The sequence below is a fragment of the Haemaphysalis longicornis genome, unplaced genomic scaffold, assembly GCF_048455015.1.
Source record: "Haemaphysalis longicornis isolate Haplotype H1 unplaced genomic scaffold, Haemaphysalis longicornis Haplotype H1 scaffold_6, whole genome shotgun sequence".
Lineage (NCBI taxonomy): Eukaryota > Metazoa > Arthropoda > Arachnida > Ixodida > Ixodidae > Haemaphysalis > Haemaphysalis longicornis.
In genome coordinates this window covers 96,775,388-96,800,253 of record NW_027526407.1, presented here as the reverse complement: position 1 = coordinate 96,800,253, position 24,866 = coordinate 96,775,388, and the positions used below count along the sequence as shown (strand labels likewise).

Below are 24,866 nucleotides of genomic sequence, written 5' to 3'. Positions count from 1 at the left end.
GCGGTAACATATGGACAGATTACAAGACTTGTAGGATATTTGTACATCATCCACTTACATATAATAAATATTGTTGTCGGCAATGCTTTTCCCAGTGAGCTCATATTTACAATAACCAATGTGCAGCTCAAACCTCTCCGTCAGGCACACCATTTTCTGGAACGTAAACCGGAGAAAGCGCAGAGCCCGCTCTCACCCGAAATATTCGGTCGGACATGCAGCTTTTAAGAGTGTTAACCATGTTACCTGATATTTCAAAAGATTTCGAAACTCTCAGAATGTCATAGCGCTATGAGTATCATAGGCTCTGTCAATATCGAAAAATACGGTCATACAATATTGATTATGTAGAAACGCAATATTTATGTATGATTCTAAGCTCACAAGTTGATCGTTGGTGGATCTCCCCACCCTTAAGTCTACCTGGCAGCTGTCGGAGAGACCATTGTACTCCAAAAAGTACACCAGTCCCCTCTTAAAGATCTTCTCGAGCAGCATACACCGGCAGCCTGTCAGGGTGACGGGACGATAACTTCTGGAAGAAGAAAGGTCCTTCCCTTTTTTCAGAAAAGCCACTATGATTGCCTCCTCCAAGACCCTGGAAGGCACCCTAAAAGAAATATTTTGTTGTGGAGGTGAAGATGTGTTTCAAACGTGTCGGTGCAAATGTTGTCTCATAGTGTATGTAATGTCTGTGTCTGCAGCGGAAGCTTACACAGAGCTACTTGAGTGTGCATGTTTACCTCTTGCCTTTCAAAGAAGGGATTATAGGCTTTTTGGGCTTTTCTGGGGGATTTGTAACCGGGACACGTTCTTTGCGCCCCGCTGCAGAAAAGAAGGGACCGACGGATTGGGCTTCTTAGATTGCGCCCTCTTCCGGGTGCTCTTCGCCGCAGCCACCAGCGCCAAGGGTCTCGGAGTACCACATGTGGTACGGGCGGTGAAGTGGGGTTGGGAGCCGCAACAGGTCCCTCGATCTCCATTTCCTTTTCCCTCTTGTGTGTGCTTTGGGCTGGTGGAGGGGAAAACGGTCGTTGTGGCTTTACTCCCGAAGGACAAAGTTGCCACTACAGCCAATTGTGACTCAGCAACTGGTGTGGTGACTGGTTGAGCTTCCAGAGACAACTCAGCGGGTGGTAGGGGCGGGACCAGATTAGACTCACTTAACTGGGTCGCCACCCGAACTAGACACCAAACCGCCCCCGGCCAACTGCGACGGCGTACCTTGGAAAAGTGGAACAGGGGAATCTTTCCCGAAATTCTGGGTACCAGATGTTTTTTGTTACCTTTGAAGCGATGATGCGTTTCTGGAGTCCGAATCTATCGGAGGTACAAGAGTACCTTGCATGGGGTGGTTCAAAACTTAGGCATTTCATGCTACTGGCTTTGCAATGAACTGTGGGGTGGACATGTTCAGAACACTTGGCACACATCAATTACCCCGTTACACTGTAAAGTACCGGGCCAATACCGCTGGCCTTCGAAGCGCCGACGCGGACTACGAATCTACCGACGGACTTCTTAACGGTTGAAGCCTGAATTATTTATTGAGGTGGGTTTGATTTCAATGGTCAGAAGTGAGATCAAATGCTGCTTTTATTTTCTGGTTGTCACAATGGACGGTGATTAGTCTGATTCTATAATGTCTTGCTCACGCAGGCCCTCCAGCAAATCACAATGTGCTTCGTCTTCCAGGTCAAATTTTTAAATAACACTTTGGCATGTGTTCAGACTGCGGTCAGGAGTGACCTAGATTTGCAAGATGCCAATCATGCTCTGATAGAGGAGCATTTTAGATTTTAGATTTTATCGCCGATTTTTTCTCCTCCGGATACGACGTTTTGTCGGCAGCGAAACATATGCAGAAGCCCCTACATTCAATAGGTCGCTTTCGGTGCCAGTTACCTTACAGCCTCTTTGCTGCTCCCTACTAATGTACTGTGCGAAATGAGGTTATATCGGTCGCATAAAAGTAAGGGACATAAATAATAGCTTACATTACCAATTCAGTGAGAGGACTGACTTTGTTGATTGTAGAACAAGGTGTGTTATTTATTTATTCATTTACCCCAAAGGCCCTTACGGGCGTTACATAGGGGTCGCAATGAAAAAAAGAACACATTGCAACATTAAAAACAGCAACACCCCAAAAAATGCGAATACAAATACATTCATGTCGAAATGCATAGTTTCAAAAAAAGGGTACACAAAAGGCGCACAACAGTTATCCAATCCCTAAAATGCGAGGGTTAAAAAATGACCCAGGTTCAAAATAACACAAACATCGAACATTGAACCAATCTAAGAGGTTCAAAAATGACACAAACACTGAAAAATGATTTATACATTGAGGAATAACTTCAACTCTTTGATAAATGAGTCGTGATTACTGAGGGTGACGATGTTACCTGGGAGCTGATTCCAGTGACGAATAGCAAGTAAGAGTGGCGAAAAGAAAAATAGGTTTGTACGCGCGAATATTGGTTGAACTTTGAATGCATGATCTAAACGGGAAAAAACGCGACCAGCGGGTCTTATGTGCGAGGCAGCGAAAGAAGACTGGCTGTGGTATAGGCTATGAAAAACCGATAAAAGACTATAAAGCCGGCGTTGTTGTAGAGGTGGTAAGTTCAGGGATTGTTTCATTTCTGTTATACTTGATGTTCGTCAGTAGTTCCTGAGAATGAATCGGGCTGCTTTATTTTGGAGTGCCTCAAGTTTATTTACGATATACGACTGATGGGGGTTCCAGATTAGCGCGGCATATTCAATCTTTGATCGAACAAGTGTTTGGTAGGCCAGAAGCTTTGTGGATGTGTTAGCTGAATGCAGATTTCGCCTAATGAATCCGAGTGATTTAGAAGCTTTGCTGGTTATTGTATCGATATGGTGATTCCAGGTTAGATCAGACGTTATGTGGACCCCCAAGTATTTTACCATAGTTACGGTTTGTACAGGCATACTATTGAGAAAATAGTGACGGGGCTCAGACGCGCTAGTTTTGGTAAATGTTATGGCGTTAGGTTTGGGCACATTTACTTGCATCTGCCAATCCCTACACCATTTCGTCAGTTGATTAAGGTCTGCTTGCAAGGATAAGAAATCTTGGGGGTTTTTAATTTGCTTATAAATGACGCAGTCATCCGCAAATAATCTGATAGTATAAGAGATATTAGTGTTAATGTCATTGATATATATTAAAAATAAGATAGGACCCAAGACTGAGCCCTGTGGAACACCGGAAGTTACTTGAGCTAAAGAGGAGGAATGATCATTAATGGTTACTGACTGAAACCGATGGGTTAGGAAGTTCTTAATCCACCTGTTAATCTTAGGGTTGATATTAAGAGCAGAAAGTTTTTCCATTAGACGGATGTGAGGGACTTTGTCGAAGGCCTTGGCGAAATCTATGAATATAGCATCTATTTGTGAGGACGAATGTACTGCATTATGGACATCAGTCATTAATTCGAATAACTGAGTTTCACAAGAACGGCCTCTCAAAAAACCATGTTGATTAGAAAAAAAGAAGCTCTCTTTTGTTAGGTAGCTCATTACGGCAGATGATATTATGTGTTCTAGAAGTTTGCAAACTATGCTGGTTAAGGAAATCGGTCTGTAGATAAGAGGCACAGATGGGTCGCCTGACTTGAAGATGAGGATAACACGGGCAATTCTCCAAGCAAACGGTACGCATCCTGTGTCTATCGATTGCTGAAATAAAGCAGCTAAGATCGGGGATATGACCACTTTAGTCATTTTTAGTAGTTTGGTGCATATTTCATCGGGGCCTGGTGCAGAGTTGATCGGGAGTCAATCAATGGCTGCAGCAATACCCTCCTGAGTGATAAGCAAGTCATCCATTGTTGAATCTAATGACTGTAAAGTAAGAGTGGCTGGTAATGGGCTTTCATTTGTAAACACAGAACAAAAAACAGAATTGAATTCCTCTGCAGTCTCTGATGAGGAAAGGTCTGTACCATTTTTAGACAATGATATGGACGATGATGATGAGTACTTTGGATTTATCACTTTCCAAAATTTTCTCGTGTTGGTCTGCAGTAGGTTTGTTATATCGTTGTTGAAAAATTTTTCCTTGGCTGCCTCGATTTCTGCTTTGCACAGTATAGAGTGTTCTTTGTAGCGCTTCCAGTCATCGGCTGAATCAGATCGTCTGGCCTTGGAATAAAGTCGCTTTTTCTTATTGATGCAGCGTTTAACGCCGGTCGTAAACCACGCGCTTTGCGTCGATGACGTGATACTGATTCTTGGAACGTATTTTTCTTTCAGTTCCAGAAGCTTATCGCGAACAATTTGCCAGTTTTCATTTACATTTCTGAGAGCAAAGGAAGTGAAAAACTGCGCGGAAAATGATAACAATTCGGTTTCTATCATGGCGCGGTTCGCGCGGCTGTAATCAAAAATTGTTTTCGTTTTATTCTCGGTTTTGGAGTTTTCTAATGTTACCTCACAATGCACTACGTTGTGATCGCTGATGTTATCTAAAACATGTACGAGCATATTGCTTGGTTCTGTGGTCAGCACAAGATCTAAAATTCTGTCGACACGTGTAGGCAATCTGACCATTTGACTCAAACTAAAGGCAGACAACACATCGAGAAATTCTTGACATTCATGCCTTTTTGTGCTGCCATGTGGTATGCCTGACCGCCAATCAATCCCTGGGTAATTGAAGTCTCCAGCAAGAATTATTGGGTATTTTGGGTACTTGTTTTGTATAAAGCACAGCGATTCGTTTAAGTGCTCAATAAATTCGGGGGAAGAATCTGGCGGACGGTAGCAGACCCCGACAGCACAACGCACAAAGGCAGATACGCGTACTATCACCCATAGGATCTCTATACATGAAATTGTATCGACTAAATGGGCTTGCAAATTCTTTTTAACGGCCACAATAACACCACCACCGCGAGACACTGTTCTATCTTTCCTAAATACAGAAAATTGTTTAGCCAATGACAACTCGCAATCACTAACATCAGAGGAAAGCCACGTTTCAGTTCCAAGCACAATATCCGCCGAACATGATTCAGTGAACGAGCATAGGAGGTCCTGTTTATTAAATAGGCTGCGAAAATTTGCCAGGAGGATTGACAGCTTTGAGGACGAACAATTTTTCAGTCACCTTTCTTTAGCAGCCGTGGCGCTTGACTCCTCTAAAAGTGTCTCACCCTGTTCCGTAGCAGGGGTTCCGCGCCTCGGCAAGGGCACGACACCATTAGTTACCGGGTCGAGGTGGTAAAGTCGGCCATTCAGGAGAAGTTTATCTGAATTTACCTTGTAAGGACGCAAGGTAAGCTCTATACTTCCCATGAGTTTTCGGACATTTTGAGATACATTTTTCTCGGCACTCAGTAAGGGTACCTGCGTACCGAATATACCATTTTTTTCAAATGTTTGTGCCTTTTTAACTCTACTAGAATTAGGAACATCCATCAAAAATTCAATTGGTATGATTTTGTGTTCGTTAGTACCTATATGTTGGCATTTTTTAGTAAAAATGTTGTTGAACGAAAAAAAAAACGGTTGCGTACATATTTTCTATTCTAGTACAGTAGGTGTGACCAGTTATTTAGATGACACGGGAAAAATCTGCTCGTTGTTATGGAAGATATAGGAAATAATGGTACCTATCTAAAAAAACATTGTTTAGAGATATTTGGGCTTAAAGTTAGAAAAGAGGTAGAAAACGATACTTTTGCGCCAATAACACCACTGAAGCCATTTAATTAAAAAGCACCAGCTTCATAATCCCCTTCGAAGACATTTTTCTTGCTTTGCAGCCTTTCGTCTGTCCTGCCTTGCCCGTTTTGGGAACTGTCGCACAGATCTGTTCGCAAAGTATTGTTGCTTGCGATCAATCTCTTTCAGCCAGTTAATGATGGTGTTGCGCGCAAGGTTCAATGCGAAGGATTTGAAAATGCTCGCTGGTGCGTTAGTATCATAACTGAATGAAGAAAAACCATATAATGTTGCAGTCTGGAGAGTGTGAAGCCCAGCAAGGACACTTTTGGGGGAAGGCTCCAAAGCAAAAATGTGCAAAAAAACGTGCACAGCGTCTTTGGATTGCCTTGGCTGAAAAATCAGCTATGAAATGGTTTTGAAGCAATTTCTTCATACAGCTGGTTCTAGAAAAGCATGTTGATCATGAGCTGGAAGTCTCTTGATGGAAAAAAATTACGAAAAACATGAAGCCTATTTTGAAAGTGTTTCTGGCCACTTAATACTTTCTTTCGTAAAAACTGTTTTTGAGCGAGAAAAACGTCTTTTAAGAACAGTATGAATATGAAAAATGTGCAAACGGAACTGAGCTTAACTGATTGCGAGAAACCAAATGTCATTTTTTTCTAATTTCGCTTTACCCTGTGCTCTTTAGTAATCACTATATCCCCCTAAAACGTTCCATCGGTGCCGTCTGCATTAGAGAGCTTTTTAGAAGCTGGTAACGTAGCCGCGCCTTTCCCGGCTTCATAAGGTGTTACTTTGTAAGCACAACTCTATATTGTCACGTGATGGTACTCCCGCCTTTATTGTGAAGCCATAGAAATTGGCATCTCCCTTCTCATTAGAGGTGAGCACACTTATGAAAGCACTCCAGGCTGCATTTAAACCCGAAGTAACAGTTAGAGATAGCTACAAGGGTTCGTAGAATTTTTCTAGCCTACAGTCTTCCATGCTTCATAATCATTCACTGGACGCTGCGACAACTATTAGGATTGCCCGTATGACGCAGTAGGTAGGATCGGATGATAAAAAACTAACTGAAACTCGTCATGCGGTTTACCCACTGCTTGTAGGAGGGGGAGGTTATTGGGGCAAGGCCTGGGGTCTTCTGGCACTCCAAATCTGGTGGTACAGTGTACCGGGCGTTGGACAGAAATTGCAGGTAGACGGGTATTGGGTGGGGTAACTCGCGTAGAGTAGGGTTCTGTGGGGGTACGTATTCGTCTGTAGTCTTCGAAGGGTGGTGGCTTCTGCTCTTGTTAACTGGGAATGCGGAGTCGGGAAGGTTCTTCGGCCTTGATGGTAGTAAGGGAGAATGTCGGCATACCTGACAAGCGGTTCTGTTTTGGGGGCCGCAAGCGGTGTTTGTCCCTGTATGGTAATGGCCCGGTGTATAGGCACACGGGTAGCGGCGTGAGCCGCCTCATTACCTTCGAGAGATTCGTGTCCAGGTATCCAGATGAGCCGCGTTTCAGGTATGTGAGCAGTATTCTGAAGAATTTGAAGTGCCGTTTTGCTGATGCGGCCTGGTTGGTAACTGCGGCACGCCGCCTGCGAATCCGTCAAAACTGTGATTGCATCAATTCCTGTCGTGATGGCCAGGGCAATAGCGCCTTCTTCAGCAGCTTCCGTTGATGTTGTGCGGACGGTGAGGGCGGTTGTTACTTGCCCTGCTGCATTGGCGACACACAAGACGTGGGCTGGCTTGTCTATGTACGGAGACGCGTCCCTATACCTTGTGGCCGAACGGCCTGACGAGCCCGGACCTTGGGATCCAGCGTGAACTGGTGAAGAGGACCTGGACCACCAGCCGAGCTCAGGGTATCCCGGTATAGGGAAGCCCCCCACCGGGCGGGTGCCCTAACATCTGAACCAGCTTGGCAAATAAAGATTTATTCATCATGATTATTCCCCGTAAAATAAAATGATAAATTTCGCGCTTGCAATCTTTTCGAGTTGAAGTAAACAACACACTTCACGCCATGCTTAGTTGTATATCCGGCTCCATTATTATATTACTATTTTCCTGAGCATAATTGCAATAGGATTTATTCCGCCTAAAAAATGTCGTTACAACACAATACGTTTTGTTTTAGGCAAAAGGATTGCATCCAGTTGAAATAAAACTTGAAGTGGAACCAAAGGCAATTGAAGATGCACGCAGATGGAAGAATGTGGACCTGGACAGCCATGGGTTTTAAACCTGGTTTGTTGAAAAAAAAACTCCACAAACTAAACACATTTTCACTACATGAGTTATGTAGCAAACGCTCCGCAATTTACTGAAGTATACATGAAAACACTCAATCAATTTAGGAATTTTAATAGTCCTTTGGAAGGCCTTCGAATCAAGTATACACGGGGACAACCTTCTGTTGCAATGCAGCCAAGGCTACAGAGCCGAACCACGCCGTTTCGCTGTGACCCTGGGAAACGTTAAAGAGATACAATTTTCTGTGTGTAACCTCAGCAGTTGAAGTATATATATTTCCCATTTTTCAACCTTGAATTGGTAACGCCAATAAGTGATACAGGAAGGTGTGAAACGCTGAGCATTATTTATAGATTTTCGGGTTTATTCGTTGCGGCGTCGGCCACTGGCGCCGCAAATGTTCTCTTTAGAAAAAAACAGGGCGCCCCAGTAGACGGCAGAATTCTTTCCGTCCTGAAGCTCCCCAGTTTATTCGCCGTATCAGACTGACAAGAAGCTCCAGAACCAAAAGCTGCAGAAACAAAGAGAGAGAGAGAGAGAAAAGCAAACAGGAGATATGGGCTGGGCGTCCTTTGAAGTTAGAGAAGCACAGAGTAAAATATGCTTTGAGATGAGGTTGAGGGCAATGGATCAACGAAGGTTGGCAGCTAAGGTTTTTAGGTACATATACTTGAAAAGCATAGACACGCAGTGGTTAAGAAAAACTATAAGGCTAACGATGAAATACGGAAAGAACAGTGGAGAATCCAAAACAGCCAAGGTAACCAAAAAAGAGTCAAGGCAGATGGAAACGAATAAATGGAGGGAAAAGAATGGAACCTCAAACGTGGGTATAGATGTACATGGCTGAGAAATTGAACACCAGAAGGGAAAATGCCTACGATAATGCCCAGGGCAGTGCTTTGCTTTTTGAGGCTAGAGCAGGTTGCCTGCGAACTAAGACTTTTGTGGGGAAGTATTCCCAAAAGGATGGGGTATGCGTGGTCTGCGGAAAAGAAACATAAACGATGCGGCACATAGTGTTAGAATGTGAGGGTATCCATCCAAATCTACACGAAGGGAATATTGGGCTTCCATAAGCTCTAGGATTTAAGGGTATCACAAAGAAAGGTTATTTCAAGGCTGTCGAGGGGATGAAAACAAGATTGGAATGCCGCTGGACGAAAAGAAGAGGGGGGAATATTGCCTAGGACAGTTACCACCTGTAACAGGGAAACAAAAAGTGTTTCGTGCCTAATAAGCTTTTTGTGCCTGCCCTAAGTAGCGTTAGTGTTAAACCAAGAGTCTAAAATATGGGTATATTAGTCCTTTCGGTACGATGACATGTCATCACCCCGCTTCAAAGGGGAAACCAATAGCAATCACCATCATCATCATCATCGGAAAAGCCGAGAGGTTATGCCTAGAGCCCGGATTGCTACTCAACACAGGTGAAGGTGTCTGCAGGGGATGAAAAAAAAAACGAAGTGGTCTACAAGGCGTGCGCCTAGGTGAGATTGACGCAACCGGGACTCTGTCGTTTCCTTATATCGTTCGGTTAGCCTATCTTCCAGGCGTAGGGCAGCGTATTGTCGTACGGGTCAAAGCGGAGGTTCTGAGTAGTACACTTATGTCTCCGAAGCGTAAAACGGCTTCAGTTTGGTAAAACTGCTTGGAGATCACCTGAAGTTACGGAACGACAAGGGGACAGCCGGGCGATAGTTTCGCCCTTCAACGCACTTTACGTGGTCAGAATGGCATCTGACTTCGCGTCGTAGTGTGTGGCTTCTGCTCTTTCGTTGTACTGCGCCCGTGCTGATTATTTAGACACGCTACACATGGCCACGGTGCTGCCCAGTTTTCAGCCCCACAATATTTTAAATAAACGTACATGCCCTCAAACTGCACCGCGGACAAAAGTCAGGTTATTTCTGAACGATGCAGACTTTGGCGATATTTTCAACGCTGCAATTAAGACTTTCTGTCTTTTACTGCCCATGTTAAACGCCATTCTGCCTGCATGCTCAGTGATCGTGGTTCAGCACGCTCAACTGCGGAGCTCATGCGAAGAAATGAGCTCCAGCAAATGAGCATGTGTCATGCCGGAACTGCAACTGCAATAAATTTGGAGCTACTTTGCTGCAGTAACGCCACGGAGTTAGCTCCCTCCCTCTTTCTCCTTTTAGCTTTTTCTCTACTGCCACAAAAATTTGCCCCCGAGTACACTGGCATTCCCTATATACTGGCATTTGCGAAATTAGTGGACTTAGATGCTTCGAGAAAAAGCACTAAACGGTAGAGACCGAACATTTTGAGCAGTTATTAGCGGATGTATACGTACTCTTTCCAACTACTATTAACCCAAGATATAAGCAGTTACTCCCCGCTACCTCAGTCTATTTTCAAATAGTGCTTTTGGCTGATATTCAATAACGTTGTAGCCACTCTGCCTGCAAAAAAATATTCAGAGACAAGACTACCCCTTTTTAGGAGATATAGTAAAATGTGAGGAGATATTGGCACATCAGTCAAGCAAGCGAGGTATCGAGAGTTACGTAGAATAGAATAGAATACAAAGGATTGGCTTTTCGTGCATACGGGACGTGAGAAACCTGACGTCACTGACGTGGACTGGCCCTGCCCGGTGGGTGCACTGGGCCAGACAATTAAGTCACCTTAAAACGCCATGGTACACGCGCACGCTTTTCATACGCGTGGGTTGAATACGCTGCCGTAAATCAGCGCAGCGCGAGTCTTCTTGATCGCCTACCACAGTAAAGCTACAGTAATTCGCGCTTAAAAGCCAAAATACATGGAGCGAATATGCTACGCGAAATTCGCGAATGACGCCTGGCATTGGAAGTTCGTCTTCGGCAGATGATATTGTTACGAGAAGACAAAGAAGGCTGCAGTAGGGCATGTGGCTGCGGGCCCGACGATCAACGACTAAGCTGCGTGTGGGGCGCGCAGCCTGGGCGAACGCTCTGTACGGGCTCTCTTGCAAATAACGTAAATATACCGTCTCGTCCTGTAAATAGATCACTTGATCGTCCTTCATGGTTCGCGTCATCTGCTCCACCACCACGTAACAATATTTACATTATAGTGCCGCAAAGTGACACGATCTATTTACAAGCGGTGGGGGCGGCGGCCATGATCTCTCGAGCCAAGAGTCCGTGCTATCTGCTGTTCTGTCGCCGTCGGTGATTCGTCCCGAGGAAATACGCGCCAGCTCTCACTTGCGCTTCCCGTTTATTGTTTATTGTTTGTTTATTGTTTATTGTTTGTTTATTGGGTGGTGCCCACCAACAGCACTAGGCCTTCTTGGGTGGTGCACACAAAACGGATAGGGCGACACACATAGATAATCAAACGGTAAAACATGGAGACTGGTTATGAAGTGCAGGGATCACAAAGTACATAGTACCACGGCACACGCGCGTGCTCGCAGGCACGCACACGCACTCACACACACGTAAGCACGCACGCATGCGCGCACGCACACACACACACACACACACACGCACGCACACACACACACACACACACACACACGCACATACACACACACACACACACACACACACACACACACACTCAATTTATACATTTAAGGAATTAAGATTACAGTCAGGTGCATTAGCACGCGCTGAGACAGGGCTTGTGACAAGGTATACTACAAAGTACATTGGCATACACGCAAGTTCAGTACAATCCACCGTCGTAACTTACTGGGGAACATGGATACTGGTAATAAGTACATATAAAGCAAAATTTATATGTATGCACGGCACATACGCTCGTGAGTGCAAACAAAACATACATACACGCATGCCCACGCGGGTGCATGTGAAGGTGAACAAGTGCAGGCAAATGCGCACGTGCATGCATGCACACACACGTGCGGACACACATACATAGGTACACGGGAGTATGTGTACGGCAAACGGTGCAAGTGTAGAAAATGGGAAGAGAACGGAAAACACGAACACGAGATAACTTCTATACCATACTGAATGGGCAACAGCGGCTTCAAATGAATGCATTTTTCAGGGCGCGTTTAAAAGAGTTAACATTGCCGGAAAAGACGTCCAAAGATGCACGAAAGTCATCATTGTACACACGTTGCACACGGCACACTGGAGACAGCATCTCAGAGGTGGTCACATCAAAGCAAAGGTGGGGGCGGAGAGCTCGAATTGGTGCCCTTAGCCGAACAGAGCTCACTAATTTCGGGCTGTCGAATCTGGAGTGGATACACTTGAACAAAAACACTAAATCGCGGTTTGTGCGTCTAGATTGCAGTTCTTCGAGCTTCAGCCGCTTGATGACATCCTTGTAAGCGTATTTCTCGTGTAGGGTGTAGCGGCGAGAGAAGATGCGCGTGAACCTTTTCTGAACCCTTTCCAAGCGCAAAGACGACGACGCACTCATGCAGTTCCAGACTGCCGATGCAAACTCCAGCTTTGGGAGTACAAGGGCTTTGTACAGAGCAAGGAAACACGAACCTCCTGAGAAGTCCCTTGTTGCACGAGAGATGGCGCCCAAAGTCCGAAGAGATGAGCGTGCGAGGTAGTTTACATGCGGTGTGAATCGTAGTTTCGAATCCATCAGAACGCCCAAATCACGTGTTTCGCTTACTCTTCTTATCGTCAGAGAGTCGAGGTGGTATGGGAAGGTTAGAGGGGAGGTTTTTCGAGTGTATGTAATTGTAACGGTCTTCAATGGATTCAAATCTAAGTAGTTAGTTTTGCACCAGAGGGAGATTGCTTGTACGTCGCGTTGAAGCTGGCCGCAGTCCGCCTGTGATCCCACTGCGCGATAGAGTTTCATGTCGTCTGCAAACTGCAATAGAGATGAATGCTTTATAATGAACTGCACATCATTCACAAATAAGTTAAACAATAAAGGACCGAGAATAGAGCCCTGGGGAACCCCGGATGGTACAGTGAAGCTGCGAGACTTAGCACCAGCGTACTGAACAAAGTTTGTTCTCTGTTTGAGGTAGGTTGCAAACCACTCGCAGAAAGCAGGAGCCAAGCCATAAGAAGACAGTTTGCGAAGGAGCAAATCATGGTTTACGCGGTCGAAGGCCTTGCTGCAGTCGAAGTAGATGGCATCCATTTGTTGACGTGAAAGTATGTACTTGCTGGCGTCACTCAGAAAGCAGGCAAGGTTTGATTCGACGGACCGGGCAGGTATAAAACCGTGCTGATTACTATGAATGAGGGGCCGGATTTTGGACAAGTGATAACGGTGTACTACTTTTTCGAAAACTTTTGAGAAAGAACAAAGGAGAGATATTGGTCGGTAGTTCCCCGGCACCGACGCATTTCCGGACTTATGGAGAGGAAAAACAACGCCGGGCTTCCAATTTGTCGGAAAGTGCCGCTCTTCAAGCGAGAGACAAAAAATGTGGCAGAGCAACGGCGCGAAAATGGCAGAGCAGCCTTTTACAATGAAGCATGGGATGTTATCATGGCCTGAGGATTTCTTCGAAGGTAGGCTGCGGATAGCAGCCGTGACATCCTCAACGGTTATGTTGGGCGTGTGTATGACATCACCTATCTGCGCGAGCCGAAGCGGGAAGCCGCTGTCGCGTGACGAGGAGTACGCGGACAAGAAGTGTTTTGTGAATATTTCAACAATGCTGGCTGGGTCGGAAACGATGGTGTCGCCATCCTGCAGAGTAATCCGCTCAGGGGCCTTTCTTGTGCGCGTGCTAAAGATCCGCCAGAAGTCGCTCGGGGATCGGGTGAGCGAAGATTCTGTGAAGTCCGAGAAATGTTTTTTGTCGCGAGCGAGCAGCACTTTCACAAGTGAGCGCTGTTCTTTGAAGTTAGTGTCGGCGGACGTGTCGTTTTTAGCTTTCCTTAGTTTGTGGAATCGACGCTTACTGCGCAGCGCGCTGCGGAGTTCTTTGCTGAACCAGAAAGGGAATTGATGAGGGCGCTTAGACTTTTTTGGTATGTGCTCGTCCATTGCTTTTTGGACAATTTTTGTGAGCAGCTGCACCGCTGCGTCTGCATTATGCGATGTGTAGACTGGCTCCCAATTCGTCTCCTCGAGCGTTATGTAGAGGGCATTGTAATCGCCACGGGGAAAATCAAAGAATGGGGTCTCCATGCGCCGCTCATAGGCAACCGGTAGTAAAGCCGTGACAGTGAATGGTTCATGCCACGGGTCGACCGGAACAAGGGCTTCTCGAGCGTGTTTAAGGTCTAAGGAGGTCAAGTTGGAGAAGACGATGTCAAGGACATTTCCTGCGGGGTTAGGAGGAAGTGCAGCATATGCCAATCCAGCGAATGAGAAAAAGTTAAACAAATGAGCGGCTTTGGTAGAATTGCCAACATTTTCCCCGGGATTCCACCACCGGCCAGGCACGTTGAAATCACCGAATAAAAGAATGTTGTACTTTCCAGGGTCTATACTTTCTGAGAGGTGCTGAAAAACGGACGCGAATGCGGGGAAGTCTAGAGTTGGATGCATATAATACACGCCAATGAGCAGGTTTTTTCCGCGGTTTGTCTTTGTTTCGACCCAAACGCATTCATTTCCCAATTCGAGATCAGCTCGGCGAAACGCAACCATGGACTTTCGCAGGGCGATTAAAGCTCCTCCACCGTACTTTTGACCGGTGCGTTCGTAGTCTCTGTCATGGCGAAAGACAGCGTACTCGTCCGGGAAGTAATCTGTAGAAGCAATTTGGTCTGAGAGCCACGTCTCAGTAATGCAGTATACGTCATGATCGAAAAGAACCACATTATTAAAGAACTGTTGCGCTTTTGTCCGTAGGCCTCGTGTGTTTTGGCAGTAAAAAGAAATACTCATGGGGCGTTTACTTCGGAGGGCTTCAGCGCACGGTCTTCCCGCAGGGTGCCATCAAATTGTCGGAATAAGCACCCGCTCGGCCACACTGACGACTTATTCACAAGATCAAAACACGCATCGCTTACCGCAACGTGAAAGGAGGCGTAGCTCGGGTGTTTGGTTTTTAGACGCGTGCAAACGACGCTGCCATCTTTACAAACATCCGTGACGAGTTTCAGCACGGTTGGAACTGAGGTGTCGGGGTGAAGACGGGATACAAACAAGGCTTTCTTGAGGGGCTGGCGGGGCACGGTCTGAAGGTCGCTGTTTTCGTTTGCCCCAACGGAAGCCTCGGGGAAGCGGTTGCGGGGTTGCCTTTTGTTGAGGCCGCCGGGGCGAAGAGGGCTCCACGCGGGAGGGGGGCCGTTCAAGCAACTCGGTATGGGCGACTGGCTGGTGGGTGAGGAGGCCGGGACAGAGCTGCTGAGGGGGCTTTGTGTGGCAGGAGCGTCAAGCACTGCGGAGGGCTTTCGCGGTGACCCGCGGTGGCGGAGCTCCTCGCGCAAGACACGCACCTCGCTCTGAAGACACGCAATTGCGGCCGCCTGTATTTCCGATGCCTTCGTGGTTTCGCTTCGAAGGCGGGCGTGCTCCTCCCGTAGTTGGCTGAGCTCGTCCGTTAAAAATGAGATGCCTTCCACAGCGTTGACGAGCAGGTCATTCATCTTGCTCAGTTGGCTACTAACATCGCCGGGGTAGGGAAAGAATGCGTTGTGGTCGAGAGCAACGTTTTCTGCCGCCGGTCCGGTGTTCTCGTCGGGCTTGACGGGTGGTGCCGCTTTCCAACAAGCGTTGCAATGGAAAGGAAGATCGCCAGCGCGAAGAAGTTGGAGATCCTCGTCGGGCCAGGCAATGCACTTTGTGTGCGCGCTTTTGCCACACGAAGCACAGCGAAAAGAGTGCTGCTTGGCTGTGACACGTTGCGAGCAGGCGACACAGTTGGCTCGACCCGCCATCTTGGCGGCTTTGATCCTCGCTGTGGCGTTAGGGTTAGCCCTCCGTTGGCGGTCGTGAATTTTGCAATTGACAGGGTTACTCGCCTGTTTGGTGGATCACGACGAAAGTGGTATCAGGAGAATCCGTGCATCGTACCGGTTCGATTGGTGGCGAAATCAGGTGGGCAGGAGGTGCCCGTCCGCGGGTGGCGAAGCGAGAAGCGGGAGCCGAAACGAAGCGCGTGTGGCTGCGTCGGCCCCCTAGCGGGAGAGCTCGTAAGAGTATATCGCTCGTATCATCCGTGCTACGTCTCATTTGCGTTACTGCCATGTAACATATTGTAAATACATCGTTCATCATTCTTCGCCATGACCCGCCGCGGTGGCTCAGTGGCTAAGGCGTTGCGCTGCTGAGCACGGGGTCGCGGGTTCGATTCCCGGCCGCGGCGGCCGCTTTTCTGATGGAGGCGAAATGCAAAAACGCCCGTGTGTACGAGATTTCGGCGCACGATAAAGATCCCCAGGTGGTCAAAATTAATCTGGAGCCCCCCACTACGGCGTGCCTCATCGCCTGCGTTGCGTCGGCGCGTTAATTCCCATTATCAATCAATCAAATCAATCAATTCTTCGCCATGGTTTGTGTCATCTGTTGTGCCACCACGTTATATTTTGGTGTAGTGTGTGGGTCTGTCATCCTCATCCTGGCCACAGCATTGCACCGTCTCGGACTGAACGATACCGTCGATGGTCCGTGGGCCATTTCAGACAGCCCCAGCCCCGCCATGACCGCAGCTCGACCACATCCCTCTCCTCGTGCCCCCAGCCCGCGACACGCCAATCAAGACCTCACGAGAAGCGACGTGACGAGACGAACCGGGGATGTGTTCCCAGCCCTCTCGTCCGACGTAGCTCCAACAACCTCCGGCACGTCGTGGCCGCTGAGGACGTCGGTGTTGCGGGGCCAGGCATCACCAAGCAGGTCATTGTCTTCCGTAGCGGTAAATGGTTCCTCACCGTGTATTTTATCCCGTTGCCCATCCGCATCACGATCGTCGCCTCGCCAAGGCTTCGACCGGGACGGTCGCCTTCACACGAAGGCTGATGTCAAGGGACACATAGGCTGGGAATGTCCCATAGAGCTTGCGTTCAGTAAGGAGACAACGAAGACGACGAAGAAGTGGATGGGTCCCGGAGCATGCCATCTTATGGCCGCCGTGAATATACTGTAAATAGTCCGTTCATCATTCTTCCGCATGGTTCGTGTCATATGTTGTGGAGCCACGTTACAATATAGCTAGGCCAAGTACTGCGCACGGTGTCGGAAATGCCGCAGGAGCCCAGAATGTCTCCTTCTCCCTCATCTCCCGCCCCCCTCCACGCCCCCTTAGCGAGCCAAGCAGGATGCCCTGCTCGCCGAATTCTGCGCTTACCGTGCTGCTGTTCTGTTAGTTTTACGAGTTAATGAGCTCTCCAGACGTATTTTCGGTAGTGTTACAGAGAAAAGATGTAACTTAAACAAACCACAGTCACATTAGCTTTATTCGGCTGAGCCGTCCATGCAAATCACAGAATAAACAAATATTGAACCCGGTGGGAGCTCTAAACAATTGAAATGGGTTTCGAAATGCTTGCGCTGCAGTAGACAGGCGCTTTGGAACAAGGAAGAGCGAACACTATCAGCGCTTATCAAAACGCAATATGAACCGCTGCAGCAACCGCACGCGTAACCAGCCCATCCGGTAGTGCTAAATTTGAAATGCAAAAAGAAAGTATTAGCTAGACAGGAGTTAAAGATAGCCCGAAAAGCTAGGGAAGACATTTCGGAGCATCGAACGCCAAGTTACGAAGGTGAAAAACTCTAAAAGGGCTCAGCGCTATGTCGGAACCGACCTGCTCATACTGAGCTAGGAGCCCGGAGGTGTGTCGAAGGGACCCAGGTAACGCCGCTAAAATTTCAATAAAGTGACAACCCCGTGACGCACTAATAAGCACAACCACTTACTGTGACCGCCCGAGGAAGAGCTAATAAGATATGTGATCGGATTGTATGTAAAAATGCGGAAATAGCGTTTTAGCCCCCTTTGAAACGGATGCTTTTCTGTCAGTTAAAACTATTAGTTTGGAGTTAAATATCGTTGTTTCAAACACGCAAGCGCAAGTTCGTCAAGCGACTGAAACAAGAGTCGAACGAAGAAATTTTTGTGGCGGGAGAATGAAGTTTCTTTTTCAACAACTGTTGGCATACTGCGCTGTATTGGTGGAAGAGGTTTCTGTGCAAATAACCTTTTCGTGCAAGCATATGCTGAGCTAGCCGGTGTTAAGAAAAGTTGGATATTTATACAAGAATTCGAGTTGGTGAAAAGTAACACGGAAGCTTATGTGTTATTTCCAGATACTTCTACGTTTGTTGGCTACCTGCGGTAGTAAATAAATATTACATTTTAATTGTACCTTATGCGGGTAGCTGTCATGTCTTATGTTTTTTTTTTTTTTGGTAGGTGGTGTAACAATTATTTTTATACAAAAAATTTCGTGCCACAAAATGTCGAGGCATTTAACAAATAAAGGTCTCTGCTGAGCCTCCTTAGATATATAACACTCCGCGACAAGCCCCTTTACTCAACAGATGGCCTATGTTCTCAATCGGCCCTCAGCACACTTTCTTGCTTCTAGCAGATTGCCCTGTTGCTTCTGTTTGTTTATCATATGCTAGGAGCGAAATTGTTTTAGGGTCGCCCTGTCAGGTAAGTTACTTAACAAATCCTCGTTAAAACAAAAACACAAATGGCAAGTTAACAGTTGAAGTCTGCTGCTCTTGCAATGCCCTTATACTTGCTGAAAATAGAGTATGCACATTTGACACAGCGTACAAAACGGAATTACGTAATCGAAGCAACAGCTTACCATGCATGGCTGCCAGGAACAGCACAAGAAGAAGAAAGTAATGTTTTGCAGCCATGGAACGTTCAGGTCGTTAAGCTCAACCAGTCAAATTACTGATGTAGGTGCGAACCATCAAGTGGGCTGTTTCTTACTTGCGTACTTGCTTATGTAGGCTAAGGACTGAATTTAGTTATTTCCTTTGTGGTGACAGGTCATAACTGTATCTCCATGGTTGACCGCGTTGTCGTATTGTCCCTTCCATTGAACTTGCACCCTTTTATTGTTCTTGTGAGCGCAAGTTCGAGAAAAGATTTGTTCGCCTGTAGGTTCGCAACGGAAACACCTCATTCTTTTGTAACCATGGCTTTCTACTGCTGGGGGTTTCTTACATAATAGGTATTCTTCATTGTGAGAAATAAAACGCAATGACAGGTCTGTACAGCTAAAAACGGGATGAATAATCTAGACACTTGCGAGTTTTCTTTTCGGACAAAAGGCGCATAAGAAAACACCGGTGCATTATAAACATGACCCTAGGAATGTTCACCTACTGGATTTCTCTACAGCATGGAAATGCACCCCACTGTTTGCAATGTTATTCTGGCTGCTTGCACTGTTAACGTTTTGACATATAAACCGCAACAGGAATGCTCATATATATGCGAAGCACAGGTGAGGGTAAAAAATTATAACGTTCACGTTTGAATTTTCTCTGGGCCCTTGATAAAATAAAAGCCTCAACATCATGTACACGTCTTCCTGTATATAGTTATTAAACACATTCTCAACAAAGAAGGTATTAAACATTTTTATCCAAAGTTTTATTGCTGGTCTTTACTTTCTGCCTACTTTTCGCGTTCTGTGAGCATTTTGAATGCACTGCTAAGTAATTCCACGTGGAAGAGTCCCACACCCAAAATTGAAAGCACTCTACATGAATTGCTTTTGCCTGGAATATAACGGTATTTTTTAATACCGCACACTGTCATTAGGGGCGAAGTCCCTTAGAGGCTGGGGCTGTTGGTGTCTCGTGTCGTCGTCGTATTGTTTGTCTCATGCAGTCGCGGTACTCATTTGTGCGTCGCCCTAGATTGTACCGTATGAAAAAAACACTGGGACACTTGTTGACGCCTCACACTGGAGCGCTTCGTAATGCGTACTGAAAAAACACCGAAACACTAGTCTGCACCTCGGGATAGAGAGCTTTGTGCTTCAAAGAAAAATAACTTTTACACCAAAGCTGTATAGCTCTATCCCCAAACGGTTTTATTTCTCTTGGCAAAAACGCCACGGTGCCAAGAATACATTTATACACTGCATGCGTCGCCCCTCCCCAGGTTTCAGGTTAGCGGAGTTGCGACGGAATTTTTTTGGGCTTGTTAGACTCGATTCCCATTTTTCCGAACAATCGCAGGCATGTGTTTTGTTGAAATAACATTTTGAGGGTAGAACGAGGATTTGGGAAGCCGGACTAAAGAATTTGAGCAGAATAATGGCAGTACAATATTTTGAGCCGCCAAAAGTGAGTTATGAGCATTTTTAGTGATTTTGTTATACTACAAACAAACGTAGGTCCGCCATGGTGCCTTTGTTTGGGCCTACATTTTGGAATTTAGCGGAAATGCATGTTGCCAAGTGCCGATTCTCTCGTAAAACTCTTGTCGCATGTTTTATTACTTGTGCTATAAAGACATACTCCAAAATCAGCAGGTCTCAATAGAACAGATTTTTAGCATTTTACCACTAAAACCCATGCCTCAAAAGAGCAAGTCTACGCGTTTAAATTACCACAAACAAAACGTAGAATTTAAGGTGGGGATCTTATCAAACGAAGCTTACACCAGTGGGACGTCGGCAGTAGTATTAGTAGGAGTACGAGAAAATTTATATTTGAGCCGCTAAAGTAGGTTGTTTTCTCTAGAAACCCATGAGATCGGTGCTCGAAATTGTCTGGAGGTTACGAGCCTCATATGGTGTTCTTTGTTCGTTGGCGTACTACAGATAAGCAGAGGGTGTATACATTCACTAAAAAGCCAAATAATAGAATATATGAAATTATCTGTACGTGCAGCAACAAATGAAGCCCCCAGAATTTCACTGCTGTGGCCCTCAGGAATAACGCATGCTGAAATAAGTGAGAAGAAGGAATTTGTTACATACTGGGGCGAACTCAAAACGCTTCAGATATATAGAAGAAAGAGCTCTAAAAAAAGACGCGTGATAAAGAGTTATCATCGCAATAATGCATTGTTCCTTTACTCGCGCGACATAACGCAGTGTCGGTAATAAGTTGAGCAAGCCACGACACGCCTTTCTTGCGGTATCTTGAACAGATATAACTTTTCCTATCTGTATGTTGGAGTTTGTTCGCAGTGGGCCCTTGGCAAAATAACAACACAATGCGGTGTGAAAAACGGGGAATGGCTTGTTTAAAAGAAGGAAACGGGAAAGTAGAGCCCACAAAACCTTGAATGGGTTCCTTTTTAAATAAATAGTGGGCATTTTAACAAGAAGGAACATGTGGATGTTTATACCTACAATTTAAGAAATAACTTCGTAATTGCCAAAGAAGTGGTTCTGTCACAAAATTTGGTTACACAAGTCACCGTCTTTTCCAGAACAACAGAACGAGCGACATCAAACTTTTAACTATTCGTTACACGCACCGGTCTCACTATGATTTGCGGTTGTTTGCGGCTTAATAGTAGTAGGTAGTTAAAAACTACGGAATAGAAAACAGGCTTGAACTAAATGGGCACAATTGTTTCTGTGCAAGCATTAGGTATTGAAAACACGTGGCAATTCAAATTCGCAAACTTCAAAGTCGTAACATTGTCTAAAGGTGTTCCCGAGCTTGCCATGAAGGTTACAAGAAACTGAAACATTTGGGAGCAAGGAAGCTAAGCTTGTCAAAGTGACAGTATCTGCTGACATTCAGAGTTTAAAGATACAATTTTGGCTTCTTCCTCAACAGGGATGCGAAGCCTTAACAAATAGTGGAGCTGTTGGACTTCACTAGCGTTACGTTGGCTTTTCCTAAATCTGCCACTTTCTCAAGAGAAGGATGGTTAAAAAATGAAGCTTTCTCAATGCAAACTGATTTAAATGAAAGTGGAGAATCCAAAATACAAACAACCAAAGTCTGAAGCTATAGTCTACTTCAACTAAACCAAAGGCCAAAGCCAACGCATACGCGACGAACCCACAGGAAATGCTGTGCGCCCTCAATACTATGATTGTGCAATCGAATAACCCCGGATTGATCAAGTGAAAGGCCACGGTTCGATTCCGACGATGGGAAGCGTTTTTCTCTTGAGGAGCGCACTCCTAACACCTGCTTGTGGGTTACTTTACTCCTCACCATTTCGGTCACAGTTCTTGGCCTAGCATTTTCTCTCTCACTGCTCTATCGAGTGGAGTTTTCTGTTAACGATCCGCACGAAGTGATGACAAGCTTAAGCAGCTGCATTGTTATGATACCTGATAATCGTAAACCTAACTTCGCAGAGTACTTAATACACTGGAATCCCGTTGATACATTCCCGGTTCATACAGTTTCCCTGTTATTACTCTCTCAATTGGGAACACTTAAACTTCCTTATAGTACGTTTCCTCTCGGATAGTACTTTTCGCCATTGCGTTTTTTGAATACATGTCTACGAGGCTCTAGTGTACTAAATCTTCTGAATAAACGGTATGTATGGACATTGTGACAAAAGTTCTCAACAGCGTGCACAAATTTTTTGAACGCGTGCAACTTTTCAAACTGATCGTTCTGGAAGCTGATTTCAATAGCAAGTTGCGTAAATTGAAATCTAAGCACGCATGCAGAGCAGAAGCTTGTAAGGAGTTGGAAGAAATGACGGCAGCCTCCTATGCCCCAATGCAGGAAATAGCTTCCATTTTGAATTCCCATGTAATATAGTTAAAAATCTGCCTTTAAAGGACTCTTGCAATGCTTTGCTATCAGGTTCTTTTCGCACTTGACGTCTTCTCTTCGTGTCATGCATATATAGTCACAAAAAGCGTTATCATGGTCCGTGCAGAATTAAAAGACTTCTTGCAATTTTAAATTCAAAAAGAAATTGAATTGGAACGTTGCTTTCTTCTCAAACACTTTACTCTCAACGATGACGTTACATTGTAGGGCCAATTAGGCCAGCTGAAATTGCCGAGTTATGGAAGTTTTGCCTCATGGTTGTCTCACCTGAGAAGATCCTTCCTGGGCTTCTTAAAAACGCCGATTGGTGGCACCCCGTAAACTGCGCTAAAAACAAGAGAAGCCGGAGACCGCCAAAGTCACTTTCCCGTCGCTGGGTTGATATGTGCAGCTAGGCTTGCTTTTTTAACCCTAGCATACAGGCTATTTTTGGGTAACAGGGCACCTGTTGATAAAAACACCTACCTTGAAGTTATGCAGCTGAGCAAGTCAAAGTGTAAAGTGTGTTCACTGTATTGCTACTGAGGCTTGACGTGAACTCCACTTGCGTGTTCTCAGACAGGCGAAGAATAGCGTAGACTGGTTTGAAAAGAACTTGTGAGATACTGACTCAGAAAAACGAAGCCTCCTCTGGAAAGCATATCGCTATGTGTTTTGAAGTTTTTCTTTCTTTATTCAGAAATTCTGGTAGTTATGACGTTTGTTTATCGCTAACCGATCTATTAGATCAGCCTTGTTACTTTAATACGACCAGAAATTTAGCCAGAGCTTCTTCATTTCAGTCATAAAAAAATATCGCACAGTCGCGACCTCCCAGACGCAGGTTCCGACAGTCATGAATGTACTGGTCTTCTAGAATTTAAGTTGCCCTCGCTAAAAAATTTTCAACAAAAAGAGCATAGATGACTGTTTCTCACGGCAGTCGATAGCTGCTAGGGAACAAAGAGGAGAAATATTTTTCGGTGAAGAGGACGACGCTTCCCAGTGCTAAAGCACGTAAAAAAACGTCCAAAGGCTCAAAACGAACTGAAAGCCAAGACGCTGCCATGCGCTTTCCTATGCTCGCTGACTACGTCCCTTCTGTTGAGACACCTGCCCGTCTGGCCCCCTTACTTTCTGCGGCATGACAACGGAATCTCATAGACCAGAATCTCATAGACATAGAAGGTACGTGGGCCAGACGGGCAGGTGTCTGAACACAAGGCTCAGAGAACACAGTAACAACGTCCACAAAAGTGTGACAGGGCACCTAGGCATACACTGCCGAGAGTGCAAGGGCACCATTGAGAAATGAACTTCAAAATTTGACGAATGCCAGGTCATTCAGCATCATTGGGACCAGTCGACAAGGGAAATTGTGGAGGCTGCGTAAATCAGTAGGCTAGGCGAAGATAGTGTCAGCGCTCCTTCCATAGCCCTGTACACAAAGGAACTTGAGTATCTACACGTGCGAAACGGAGCAACCTAGCTTGCCATCTCAATGTACACACAGTGCTTAGTGCGGGGGGCTGATAATCATTGTGGCGTCTGTTTTGAATGTCATGTTTCGGGCACATTTGATATAGATTACCTATCCTGTCGAATGTTTCCTCGTTGGTGTGTGCATGCGTGTGTATAAATAAACCTTGTTTCTGTATTAAAAGTTCAGCGCTCAAAGATCCAAAGTTCAAAAGTTCAAAGGTCCCCAAGGCGTGCTATTTCGGCAGCCTGGAATATTTCTCTTGTCTTCTGGTTGGCGTGACGAGCGACGACGGCACAACTGTCGAAGAAGGGCGTACAACCGCAATCGCGGCAATGAATGCCCAAGTGGCCCTTGACAACCTTAGGTTGTCGAGAGCCACTTGCGCATCTATTGCCACGATTGCGGTTGTACGCCCTTCTTCGACAGTTGTGCTGTCGTCGCTCGTCACGCCAACCAGAAGACAAGAGAAATAATCGAGGCTGCCGAAATAGAATGCCTGGGGGATCGTTGCGTGTCCGCGCCATCCGTGGCCTTATCCGATAAGGAGATCAGCTATCTGAGTGGGTAGTGGGTGCCACCTTAGTTAATGCCTCGTGCTGCCTTTTGCTCGACGTCACAGTGTTTGTGCGAATTATTCTTGTGAGCAAATTTTGTCATGAGCTGTTTTTTTCTGTTCTTTTGTATTTTTGTTTCTTTTGATAAGTGTTTTTAAATTCACACATTTCTTCAATAAACTCAGTTGGAAGTTAGCGCTTGTGCCCGTCGCCCCCTTTTGTCCTAGTCGTTTTGTTGGCGCTACACGACGTCATGGATTACCGCTACCAACTAGCCAAATCCCAA

The 24,866-nt window shown here is 45.8% G+C and overlaps 1 long non-coding RNA gene across 1 annotated transcript in view; it reads right to left on the bottom strand.

Annotated features, from left to right (window-relative positions):
- The window catches only part of LOC144141786 (uncharacterized), a 60,827-nt gene extending 42,043 nt beyond the window's left edge, over nucleotides 1-18,784 (bottom strand). Inside the window, exon 1 of the long non-coding RNA XR_013316701.1 lies at nucleotides 18,646-18,784. This is a non-coding gene — a long non-coding RNA (uncharacterized LOC144141786). The remainder of the gene's footprint in view (nucleotides 1-18,645) is intronic.
- Between the last annotated feature and the right edge of the window lie 6,082 nt (nucleotides 18,785-24,866).